This window comes from Epinephelus moara, chromosome 18 (genome assembly GCF_006386435.1).
Source record: "Epinephelus moara isolate mb chromosome 18, YSFRI_EMoa_1.0, whole genome shotgun sequence".
Lineage (NCBI taxonomy): Eukaryota > Metazoa > Chordata > Actinopteri > Perciformes > Serranidae > Epinephelus > Epinephelus moara.
Window position 1 is genome coordinate 23096755 of NC_065523.1, and position 12840 is coordinate 23109594.

The window sequence follows — 12840 nt, forward strand, 5'->3', positions numbered from 1 at the left end:
ATCCATCCATCCATCCATCCATCCATCTATCTGTCCATCCATCCACACCCGTCCGTCCGTCCGTCCATCCATCCATCCATCTATCTATCTATCTATCTATCTATCCGTCCGTGCATCCCTCTATCTATCTATCTATCTATCTATCTATATTCTGTTGGAAGTGCCAATGAAGCACCAGTTCAATAAGTCAAATAGGCTGAAGTTTTAAAGAGTGTACTTTTTTCCTCACAAAAACAACATGATAGTGTTAAAGTAGCGATATTAACTACATAACTGAGGCTGTTGATGGCAGATTTGGACCGGGCCAATATAGAATGACCTGTTATCATCCGTGTCAATAAGAAATTTATGCAGAACCCCAGAGAGTAGAGAGGTTGGGGAAGTGGAGTCAGTTTTCAGAGGCGATAAAAATCAGCTGGCGCCTGTTGAGGAGGTGCCTGTGAATATCCTGTCACCGCCAAGGACAAAGACTCTTCCCAGTCACGCCTAAAACAAGGATTTCGACCTTAATACTCACCTAAACGTTTGGTTCCTCACTCTACTAAAGTTGTTTGTTGTGTTCCATACTATACAATATCCAGAATATTTCACCTCTAACCTTTTGCAGATCTGGTTACCTTAGAGAAACCCACTAAAGAAAAGTCTAAATCAGTCACCTAAAACCAAGTGCCACCTCAAGGCCAAATGGCAGTGCTCATGAACATGATTCTTGTATGATACTTAAATTGTCTTCCCTCAACTCAAGTGAAATGCTGCTCTCCTACCCTTTCCATCTCATATTCTGTGTCGTTTTTCCATACCGTTGTTTTTCCTCACCATTAGCCTTCACCTTTAACTGTAAATTCTAGCCCCCGGAGGGACTGCACGCGTCTTTGTCACACCCTCTCCCTCCCTGGGCTTGTGATCTTTAGGCTGGTGAGAAACATGCAGAGGTTTTCCTTTTCCTTCCTGTTCCATGCACAACTTTAAGTGGTAACCCAAGAGACCTGGATTGGGCTTACTGACAAAACTTTCCACTCCCCCACACGCTCACCGCCCTGGGTTTATCAACCGGACCTCATCTGCTCCTTCTCGGGGTCTGCCATCTGCATGGTCTTCTGTATAGACACCCATTATTAAAGAGTTAGGCCTCAGTGAGCAACTTCAACCAAACTAAAGTGCGCTGAAGCCACAGTTTCAGACCACAGGAGTGCGCTGAGGTGTAGGTGCCGGGTAACTCTAGATTTTTAATTACAGAGTGTGCATGGCGGTGCGATAAGAGGGTCATGGCTTCCTGATAACCTGTTTAGTGAGTCAGAGGCTGTTTGTCGCCCAGACCGAGCGTAAGCTGTGAGAACGGGACAAAACCTCATCTTTGTGTCAATACGTCTCTCTGAACTTCCTATAGACTCAAAGTAAGTGCCGCCATCTGCTTTCACCTCTGACAGCTGATACCACACACCTGAATCACGACTCAAAGTTTCCGCCCTCCAGAGCACAGGAACAAATCTGGGGGAAACAATGAGAACACGGTCGATTTTAAAGAGGCCAACAGTGTCAAAGCTGAAAGTGGCTGAGTATGATTATGTTTATTTAGACTTATTTCAGATTATTTCAGGGCATGCAGACAAATGGATGATAAAATTCAAAACAGGAAGTCCAGTTTGAGTAACACATCCATGAGTTACCGTTCGGGCTGCATTTTCCTGACCAAACCTGACGCGAGTCCGAGGCAGTTATAACTAAGCCCGGCCCAACCCCGACAGACTTTCTGATTTTTGAGTCTGAACCTGACTCGAGCCTGACGTTTGTTACCTGACATTGTTATTGTTATCATGGTTACAGCTTGTCTCTTTACCATGATCACACATGGACATTGTATAAATGACCATCAAAAGGCTACTGTTACGCACAGTCAAACACGCCGCACGCACAGCAGTGCAGGACCACACTGTTCACACACTCAGTTGGAGCTGAGCCTGTGTTGCGTTCAGGCATTGTCACGTAAATAACAAATTCCAGCACTTGAATAGGTCAGAGCACAACACAGCAGCATGTCAAGTGGGCCGAACCCCAACCAAACCCAAACAAAATTTCTGATTTGTCATCCAAACCTAGCCCGACCCGTCGGGTTCTGCAAGGTCCCATTGGGCTCGCGTTGGCTATGCACACTGTAGCCCAAACACACCAAACTAAAATCAAAGAACCAGCGGCAATGAAGGCTGACTGTTTCGTCGACTCGCGTCACATGTGTCTCGGCCAAAAACTGCATGAGAGGAAATAACTCTCTATACCAGCAGTAGTGGTAGTATTTGTCACCAAAAAAGGGAAACCGAAAGACCGACAGGATGGATTTAAGATGCTAGTTAGCCGGTTAGCATATTTACAACACAAAGAACAAAGGATATTTACAGAGCGCTAGTGAACAATAACATGAACAGTTACAAATAGCATAGTAAATAGCGAGTTCAATGACTAAAAATATAATCTTACTTAATATGATAAGTTTGTATCGATCTTACTCTTGACTTTAGCTATTTGTTTACTTTCCTCACTTCTTTTCTTGTGCACTGAAATGAACTGCCAATCCCCGGGCAGGCTCCACCATCTCCAATGGCATTTTTAACATGCTAAATCAGCCAACGAGGGCTGACTTGTGCCAACGGTGTTGCACACATGGCAAAAACTAGGGTGAAAGACGCTCACCACATGGCCAATATTGACTTACAGCCGACTGCTTGGTGTGTCAGGGCCATTAACCATACTGTAGTTCCATTCAACAGGCTAATTTTATAATAATCTTGATTATCTTGGGCATACTGACACTCCCTCAAACATCCCTCCATTTATCATGACACTAAGACAACCAACTGGTGTGCCAGCTAGCTAACCAGTGGTGACCTCACCACTCAAGTGCCAGGACACAGGAAGGCATCGCAAACAGGACAACACTGAGCTCTGCAGCAAATCTAATAAACCAGTTACAGTTTTCTTTCTCCCTCCAAGAATAGTAACCAAGCTGCTCAAATATTGTATCTCAGGAAATAGTGGAGGACAATTTCCTTTGAGCGTAACATTAGAATGCACGAGCCTGGCTCCCGGAGGTTCGGGGCCACCACCGCTGGGCCGCTCCAATTAGATGGTGTTTCCCTGCTGTGGCCGAGCCAGCCTGAACACAGGAGCACCCGAAAAGGAGCTGGAGGAAGAAATGGAGGAAGGAGTGAGGGGAGACACACACACAGCCTGGAGTGTTGTATTATACTTGGCACGTATCTCGCCTAACGTCTCTCCCTGTCTACACTTCTGGCCCCTGAATATGCTGCAAAGTGATCAAATAAGGAGACGAAAACATGTAAAGATGGAGAGAGTGAAGACAAAGCTCCTCCTGCTGTGGCCGACTGTTATCTTTGATTTTTTTTTTAAAGTGAATATTTAAAGGAATCTCTTCATTTTCCTGAATTACACTTGTTTTGGATTTTATCATATTGCTTACTGACGAAAAGGAAAAGTGACAGAATACACTGGTGAATCCAGTCAAGTGGAAAATTGTTGGAAAGTCTGATTCCAAATTGTGTTGACTCACACGTCACTCCCTTCTAAAAAGTCAGTAAATAGCAGCTCCAGCAGCCATGTAGAAACCACACGGAGGCCACAAAAACTGCTTGTGTTTTCTCTCACAACTTTCCAAAGTTAGTAAAGATCATCTGATCGATTGTAGACAACTTGAAAAAGTTAGAGAAAGGCTATGTTATTTTCTCCTTTTCAGTAACACACATCTAACAAAGTGCAACCCTCTGATTGTTGGTGTTCCCCAGTTCTTCCAGGCTGTGGGTAATGAGTGGGCTACAACATTTGTTTCTTCCTCTTTGTTTAATTTTTACCAACACGGCAATTAAGAATGAGGCACTCACTCTCTCTCTTGTGTCTTATTCATACCTGTCCCCACAAACCAAGGGCAGGTAGGAACCAATTAGCTCATGACCAAGGGAACACAATGACTCCACTTAAACACCACACATGAAAATGCAAAGTACTATAAATGACAATGAAGTAATAATTTACCAGTAACTCAATAATGATGAATCTATTACTACATAAATATAAATAATGTACTCATTAATAAATATCACAGTTACTTAAGTAATAAAATAATGCAAAAATATAATGTGTGCAGTAATTATGGTTACAAAAGCAACTTCACTGCGACCCCAACTCTCTATCACAGTGATTGAATGGAATGTTCTCATTCAGTAATGAGTCAAGATATACCCCAATGCTCATATAAAAACATGAATGAAAAACTGTAAACACAGTTGTGCTGAAATACAAATCAAAATGTGACACATTAGCACTTTCCCAATCTCTGAACTTCCATCCAAAAGTTTCTGTATGATTAAAGCCTGTAGGGCCAATATTTCAAGCTGATCTGGTGTAGCCAACAGAAATCCGAGCCAAGATTTTTTTTCTCTGCGTTCCATCATTTCAGCTGATCTCTATAAACTGATACCTCCATGTGAATGTTGAGACATTTTTAATAAGCTAGTATAAAGCTAACGCTTTGTCACATCATAGCCAGTGGGTTCTGGGATTGTATTTGAGCCAATGCGTTCTGCTTCTCCATATGGACTGTTTACCATCATTCAGACGTTATTGGTCAGTATTTCTCAATAATAATAATAACATGTCCTTTATAAAAATTGAGTATGCACAAAATGAGTCCTAAAAGAGGACTCAGATTATAGAAACTGTCAAATTTTTTTGGCGCACACCATTTTTGGCTTTTGTTCGCACATGCAGAATATTTCTGATAAATCTTGCTCTGTCGCCTACAGACTCTTCATACATATGCAGTTTATAGATATTAGCACTTTTCTTGCCTGCAGGTGGTGATATAATTTTTATATATACAGTACATCAACTTAAATGCTTTAATATAGTATAAGTACCAAAAGTAAAAGTACTCAGAATGATCTATTCCAGCACAATATATTACTGGATATTAATCAGTGATAAATTAATGTCTTACTCACTTTACTGTAATATCAGAGCTGCTTAAGGCGGGGCTAAGTTTTACTATGTTATATACTACTGGTTAGCTGAACCTATTACATCAAATATTCCTTTCTTCTTTGTCGTCTTCTTCCTCTTATATTTTGCATTAAAAATCTTAATCTGCAAAGTAACTAAGACATCCAGCAAACGTAACAGAGTTAAATGTAAAATATTTCCCTTTGAAATATAGTGGAGTAGAAGCAGAAAGTAGCGTAAAATGAAATATACTCAAGTAAAGTACAAGTACCTCAAAACTGTACTTTCGTTAAGCCTTGTTCCCACCAAGTAGACTGGTTCAGTTCAATTTGTTACAAATTGTAATTGTTATTTTTGCGTTTCCTTTGTCAGAGGTTGTGGATGGTGCCAATCGTCATACCTCTGTTAGGATACCTAGCACACTGCTCCCATAGAAATATTGCAGTCCATTGGTTAGTCGATACAGAATCTACACTCTTGCTCCGACTACAGCGGACTGTAACAACTGTTCCCACGGTGGCAAATTTACATACATTAGTCAACTAGAACTAAAAAATGAACAATTAGTGAGGTGCAGACATTCCCCTGGTGAAGAAGAAATACAGCAAGAGGAGGATGGTGCAGTGACGCAGCTATTACCATCTGATAACAACTCTGTCTACATTGAGAGTACTGTCTGGGGTGGAAACGCATAACAAATCTACCTTTTAGATAGATATATGTAAGGGTTATGCACAGTTCTAAGGGTACTATGCAGAAAGTGTTTGGTGGAAACGCAGCTTAAATGTACTTAATTACATTCCACTACTGGCTGGATGATGCCAGTTGAGCAGGTGCTGAGTAGTAGTGGCCCTCTGTATCTGTCACAGTAATATAGAGGTATAAAATTATTTGATTGACTTCTTGCTGTGACTCTATTGCGGAAAAGCACTCTGTCATACAAAAATTGGAAGTTGATGGCATTTTATTTTTGAACATAAATGATAATATAGACCACCATGTTTGCACAATTAGTCCTAAAGTAGGACAAGACTTGAATGATTATTGTTTAAATATGTATGAAGATGAACATGTTACCTTCAAATGTGTGTGTATGGTCATTAAATGCAGTTCGTTGACCTTCTCTTTTTCCTTTGCCCTGAAATAGGATTTATCAAGAATAGACTTGGCTTTCCCCATTGTAATAAGACACTGTTTTAAAGCCCTTGAAGTATGCCATTGTTCATTTCACCCCTGCCCTTTCTAAACGTATTAATCCCATTGCTGTGGTCTAATGCTGAAATCCCCAGTGGAAACACCTAAGAGGCCTGGATCTGCTCGACCACACAAGATATTCCCATTTCCCCTGCAACAAGTGATATCAAAGGTATGACTGTGGTCACTGCTGAACAGCTAAGAGGAAGTACATCTTTAGGCCGTCCATTTGTGAGCATTCAGCAAAGGGTACTGGCTCTGATGCAGGTGCTATCCTCTGGAAGGTGATTAGATATCATCACTCTTTCATTAACTCAGTATTTCTAGTATCACGGTGACTGTGTAGAAAGAATGGTCCTTTTCATCGGCCGTCCCAACTAATGAGCCCTGCTGAAAGGACCAGGTTAAGGTGGGAGGATAATGAAATGAATGAAAATGTGACAAAAAACATGACACCAGGGATCTGTGAAACACTGCAATGTGGTTGCTTTCTACATGTAAATATTTAAATATATGTCTTAAAATTGTTCCCACTTCAGTATCACTATGATCATTAAATATGGGTGAGTTCTTAGCTAAAAACTTTCTAGTGAGAATTTTTTTTAAAAATGATGTAAACAAGGGCATGTGACAGGACTGAAAAGAGGAAATTGGGAAACACATTAGAGTTTATTTTTAGGTTATGGCACTGCAGGTGACAACAAAGGTCTTGTTTCACCTGATCATAGAAACAGGTGGGAGGGGAGAGGGGCTGAATATTCCATTACGTAGACCAGACCTGAGCACATACAGGTTCTTTGTGAAAGGTGTCTCTGTGTGCAGGCAGAGGTGCCACACTGACATCATCCAGAGCTGTGGATGGGACTTTTCATGTGTTGTGGTGCCAGGGAGCTGCTATAGTACTGTCAGCCAGCCTGAGTCAGCACTGCGCTCCAGACACAACTGTGCAAGAATCCATGACGGAAGAGAGCTTCACAACTTACACCGCATTTCTGCTCAAAACCACCTAAACATGACGTCTTGGCACTAAGGGATTAGTACATTTCAACAACACTGGATTTTTGGATAACTCATTGTATTTAAAAATACAGTTATTATAAGGGTTACTAAGGAAAACACTGGTGATAGACCTGGTCTTAGACCTAAAGTAAGAAGGACTGGTTGCCTTTGGAGTGCTGAAGCAGGTGAATTTGTTCTAGAAATCCTGACTATGAAATTGTTTATGGGTCGCGAATGAAATCTGGACAAAACTCAACTATAAAGCGGCTAAAAATGATTTAATAAAGTCTAAGGTATTCCATAAATTCCCTTGTGATTATAGTGGTAAACAAGCTGTTTATATTAAAGGTCCAGTCGTAGGATTTAGGGGCATCTATTGGCAGGAAATTGTATATAATATCCATAACTATGTTTTCATCAACCTGGTCTCACTCCGAAGTCGTCGAAATCCGGTGATTGGGCGGTTATTTGCAACATCAGACACTGACGAACGAAGCCGCCCTTTAACATCGGCATGATAAGCAGCTGGTCACCTTTATAGTTTAATGGCACTCAGCGGCTTCAGGGGGAAACGTGGCTGGAAAAGAACGGAAGTTAAGACGGCAAAAGTCCGACAAGGGAGGGGAGGGGGGATGGGTCTGACTTTCACCCAGGAGAGCAGTGTTCATCCCGTAAGATTATAAAGCCAAACCTTGTTCTATTTTCCTAAACCCAACCATTAGTTGTTGGAGGAAAAAAAATGTCAATTCGCATTGCTGTACTGATGTAGTGCGTTTATTTTGACAGAGACTGTATGTAAACGTTAAATTTCCTGTGAAAACGGGAGTGTAATTTGAAAGAAGACAATGCATGTAACAGGTATAACTTGACACAGCGTCCCAGAACGTCAACAACCAACGCACCCAAGGTACCTTTCAGGTGGTATCTGGATGACCAAACGTCGATAGGCAACGAGGTCAGAGTGAGAATGTGTTGTTTTCATTGTTTTATAATCACCTGAATATAAGAATCATTGTGTTTTTGTTACCTTAAAATGAGCCATCTAAATCTACATAAGGAGTGGGTCCTCTGCCATGGTGTCCGCCATGTTGTTCTACTGTAACCCAGAGCAGACAAAAGCAAACACTTGCTCCAGATATGGCCATTCACATTTTTGTGTGCGTTGCCCAACGTAGTTCTACTACAGCTTGGCACGCAGTAGAAGTTTTGGTTCTGCAACTTCACCACTAGGAGCCATTAAATCCTACAGACTGGACCTTTAACATCTGGATAACACTTTGTAATCTTTGCAGAGCGGCCTCTATGGCCATGAGTGGAAATTACAGCATAATGACACATTAAAATTGAATTGATTTTCCAACATTTTCTGAGGTGGGTTGCTTTAATGTCTACTTTCTTGAGTGAAAAGGTACATTCTTGATCTTGGAAACTGTACTTTGACAAGAGGAAAATCTCAACTTGAGGTCCACTTACTTGCTTTTTGTGAATATTTCAACTACATTTTCAGAATCAGAATTAGAGATACTTTATTGATCCCAGAGGGGAAATTGTTGAAGCAGTCTGTCTGGATGGAGTTTGCTCAAACCAGGTTTTTGTTGCTCCTCCAGAAAGAAATGTCATTAAATGCGAAAAGACAGTAAAAGTAGAGAAAGTAAAAAAAGACTCAGTATCGTCAGTAACACAGAAATAGCTCAAGTTTACTAACATTAGCCAGCATGAGCTACTGGTCATACAAATGGATGAGAAATCAATACAGTGTTAAAGGTGAGCACCTGTTTATTCCTATGAAAGTTGCTCATCGGTGCATGAAGCCAAAAAAGCTCAGCTCCCACAGTCTGAAATTACCAGGATCTTCCACATACTAGGGCCCATAGTGCAAGCACACTTGGGTAGCCAAAGGCGGCTGAGCAGCTAACTTCCACCGGCCAAGCGGCTAACTTCCGATTTAGCCCTCCACTAACTTCTAGAATTCTAGACTTTCGAAATGTTGCTGGACCAAATGGATAAATTAACAAGTCATTTCGCAGGGGATTTGACAGGCAAATAAATGCATCCACTAATTTACAGATGTCTCTTTCACAATGTATGTGTATGGGTAAGAGTCTTTTTGGGTTCCAATGGCATCACATAATGGACCCAGAAGTTGTAATTCCACATTTGGCCACTATGTTAAATTGGTTTCAAAGCCCTGCACTGTTCCTGGGGGCTTAGTCATACCAGACCAAGTAAGGCTATAGAAGCAAAAATGCAACTTGGGTGAGGGTGTGTTTTATTGCTTCTGAGTTAAACTTTTCACAGGTAGACTGTGTTATTTTGTCCTTCTAAAAGTAGCATAGTCTCAGTTTTTACTTGTATCATTGCAAATAACAGTGACAGCACAAGACAAGTGTTATTTTACTCCATTCTTTTAACCTGTCACCTGTTCTTTGTTGAATGGACCCCTGTTGAGGATGCGAACCCACGATTAGCCTCTGCAAAGACCCAGGTGATGTCATAACATTTTGTCAGCACTCTGAGAATGAGCCATTGTCATTAGGACATAATTACAGGTCAGGCTCTACTATTGGAAATGCAGGAGAGTGACCTGCAGAGATCACACTCGGCTTTCACAGCATTTCATTGTCATTTGAACCGACTCAGAGGTCACTTCACCCCAAGGCACGGAGGGAAACTTGTAGTCACTCAGCAGAGTTCAATATTGGATGTGTTTCTCAGGTGTGTTGTCAGAAAGATTCGATGGTGAATGTGGGGATTTTATGCAAGCAGCTTCTCTAGGAATTAACAAGACACAGATTCCATTAGAAGAATTTTGTGTATTTTCAGTGAAGCTATTTTTTGTTGCTGTTTTATTGTGGGTTTTAACATAAAACTATGGCCCGATTTTGGCTCCTATCCAACACCCATGATGTTTATCAAGAACTATTGGTTCTCCCTCTCTCTCCGAGACCATCATGCATTTCCTTCCCTGCAGATACACTATCAATGAGTGCCCAAGGTGTTTCAGTTTACTAAAAGCCAGGAGGAGATAAGGCTGAGATTACAGTGGCACTATCTGCAGAGGAGTCCAGAGAAAGGAGAAGATATACAAGAAAGCGTGCAGCAGCAATTACCACACACTGCTGGTCACACAGGGGTGAAGGCCAGAATACATTTGTTTCCCAGTTGGACTTCTTAATCGCATAGCTGAGCTATCTCATGTGTTATCTGACCTGATGATGGAGGTGGCAACTGCTGTGTCAATTAATAATTGCACGGTTATCACTGTTAATGCAGCTTATGCATGAAGAGTATAATTTGAAATTAATGCTTTACTGCTATTTTGCATTGGTCTTACTTTTTAAATACGTACAGTACATTTCAATGTTTTCCAGAATCTAGAAGAGAGCTGTGGTCTTCGAGTGTCTGCATGCTTTCGCCCCTTAGTCACACTGGTGAAGCCACTGGGAGCTGTTGTGGTTCTGCGTGGGATATCAGGGAGGTGTGAGAGAGTCAGAGCAGGGAATATAAGCCCATCCTTCTGAAGGTGTCAGGGCCTTGATAAGTCCTGTTTAAACTTTACCCTTTGCAAAATGCCATGTGTCAACAGTTCCCCGTGGCCAAAGTGCTCTGATCTGGTTAGGCAAACACCTGGGGCAGCCCTTCCATCCCTTCAAGACTTTAGCTGACGATGGGCGAGGGTACGAGGGTCCTACGACCAAATTGGCCCGAACTTTTTCAAGAATTAACAAACAGACAGGTAAATTGACGAGGAGCCGCCAGTGGGAGCAGCCGGAAGGAAAGTTCAGATGGTTCGCTGACAGCATTTTCTCACTTCTACCTCTTGCAGTCTTCTGCCATGTCTAGGGCAGTTGGCACTAGTCGCGGAAAGTCTCAGACAGGTGTTATGTCGGTTGTGAGTAGTTGAAGCCACCTCTGCCTCCGCTGCCTCTGCCACACTATTTGTCACTCAGTGACGTCTTCTAATTCTTCATGGGTCTCGTGGAAGATAATTTAAACGCAGCAAAGGTGTCAATGCATTTCTTGCTATTGCAACATGTCTAATGGATCTCAGCATTTTACGTCCTGATTCCTCTTTTAGGTCAGTTGTTTGACAAACAGTCTTAAAAGGCAACAACACAAAAATTTCATAAACTTACTGTGCTATCACCCACACATACACAACACTAAAAGTTTTTTAAAAAGAGAAGCGGTCTGCCCAAACATTTGCAGTGGAATCTGAGAGAGCTAGGAGAGGTGGAAGACATGATTTGGCAGTTTACCCCCACTGTTTGCCTCAAAATTTTGACGCCATGGCTCGAAGTCAAGCTGAGAAGTTTCCCAAGACCTGCTCGGCCTGCAGGCGGGTATTCCATGTTAAGCTGTGAGCCTGGCCTCTGAGGATCTGTGTGTCCCCCCCGCCCCCAAGCGTAAGTCAGTCTGCAGGGCACCTCAAACCCTCTGCAGTCAGTACTGCGGGGGCGCGAACATGCCCGACCACACCTCTGATGCCTCTGTGTTATAGCCACCACTGGGTTTCCTCCTCTGCATGCTGAGACCCGTCACCTCTACAGCTCAGCAAACTCATCTGGCAACAGCACAGCTTAAAAACTGAAAATGACATAAAACATTTACCTCTAATGAGACACGGTATGTTGTTTTATACTAACAAAACGTAAGAGTATCATTTGCTGCTTGACGTGAGCTGCAGCCCTGAGAGGCATCTCAGAAGTTACTCTTCATTGAGGGAAATGGATCAAGGATTTCAGCTAAAGTACAGAGAATCAGGTTACTTTGATCTGATACAAAATCAGCACAATTATACCCATTAACTACCCATGAAACAAAAACAACTTTAGTTTTTCCAATCCCCTCTGTTTCTCACCCACATGAACTTTGGAAGAACAACATTTCTAAATTGTATGTCGTCTAGTTGTGCGCAGGGAAGCTGACAGGCCACAGCCTTGATTCAACCAATAAGACACAGAGCAGAAATAGAAGGTATATCTGATATGTGACATAATAGGCTGTTTTTAATGAAAATGTCAGGGTCAAGATAGACTGAAAGACTCTAACAGGAACCTTGAACCTTTATGGAGATAGATGATATTCATAGGAAACGTTTATTTTTAGCAGTGAAAGGCACCGAGTCCTGACAAAGACAATTATTGAACAAATACATTCTGCAATGGTATGATAAAGGTATGATAAAATGTGAATTTATATTAAAAAATGAAAATATTTTGCATATCCTTTTACACAGTCCTCATGTAAGTTGTCTTACAGTTATAAAATCCTAGACTGCATCTCATCAGCACATATTATACATATTATGTGTATAGAAAAGTCCTTATAGACTTAATAAGGGAATGGATTTAATCAGATTTTGCTTTATCAGCAGTCTAAGAAAACAAATATTTACTTATATACTTTCAGTGTGTGTCTGTCATCTTAAATGACCAAGCTACTCATTTACACACCTTAACTAACAGAATTCCTTTACTAATACATTCGCTGTACTTTTTTTAAACTGATTATTTACGAAATGAAAACGTTGTGATAAAAATAGAAAACCTTCGATCTTTTCATGTCTATCCCTCGACTCATAACTTACAGTCGGATTTGGTTTCTAAAATTGAATACATGGATTATAGTGACTGAACC